This window comes from Arachis duranensis, chromosome 9 (assembly GCF_000817695.3).
Source record: "Arachis duranensis cultivar V14167 chromosome 9, aradu.V14167.gnm2.J7QH, whole genome shotgun sequence".
In the NCBI taxonomy this organism is placed as follows: domain Eukaryota; kingdom Viridiplantae; phylum Streptophyta; class Magnoliopsida; order Fabales; family Fabaceae; genus Arachis; species Arachis duranensis.
The window spans coordinates 95,676,466-95,676,780 of NC_029780.3; positions in this window are offsets into that span (position 1 = coordinate 95,676,466).

A 315-nucleotide genomic window follows, 5' to 3' on the forward strand; every position below is an offset into this window, starting at 1 on the left:
CACCCAAATGGGAGTTAAACGCCCAAACTGGCACCAAAGCTGGTGTTTAACTCCAAGAAGAGTCTCTGCACGAAATTTGCTTCATTGCTCAGCCCAAGCACACACCAATTGGGCCCGGAAGAGGATTTTTATGTCATTTACTCATTTCTGTACACCTTAGGCTACTAGTTTCTTATAAGTAGGACCTTTTTACTATTGTATTCGAAATCTTTTGATCACTTTAGATCTTAAGAAGACTTTGGTAGCTATCTTCATTTTGTATGCTATCTTAGATCATTGGGAGGCTGGCCATTCGGCCATGCCTAGACCTTATGT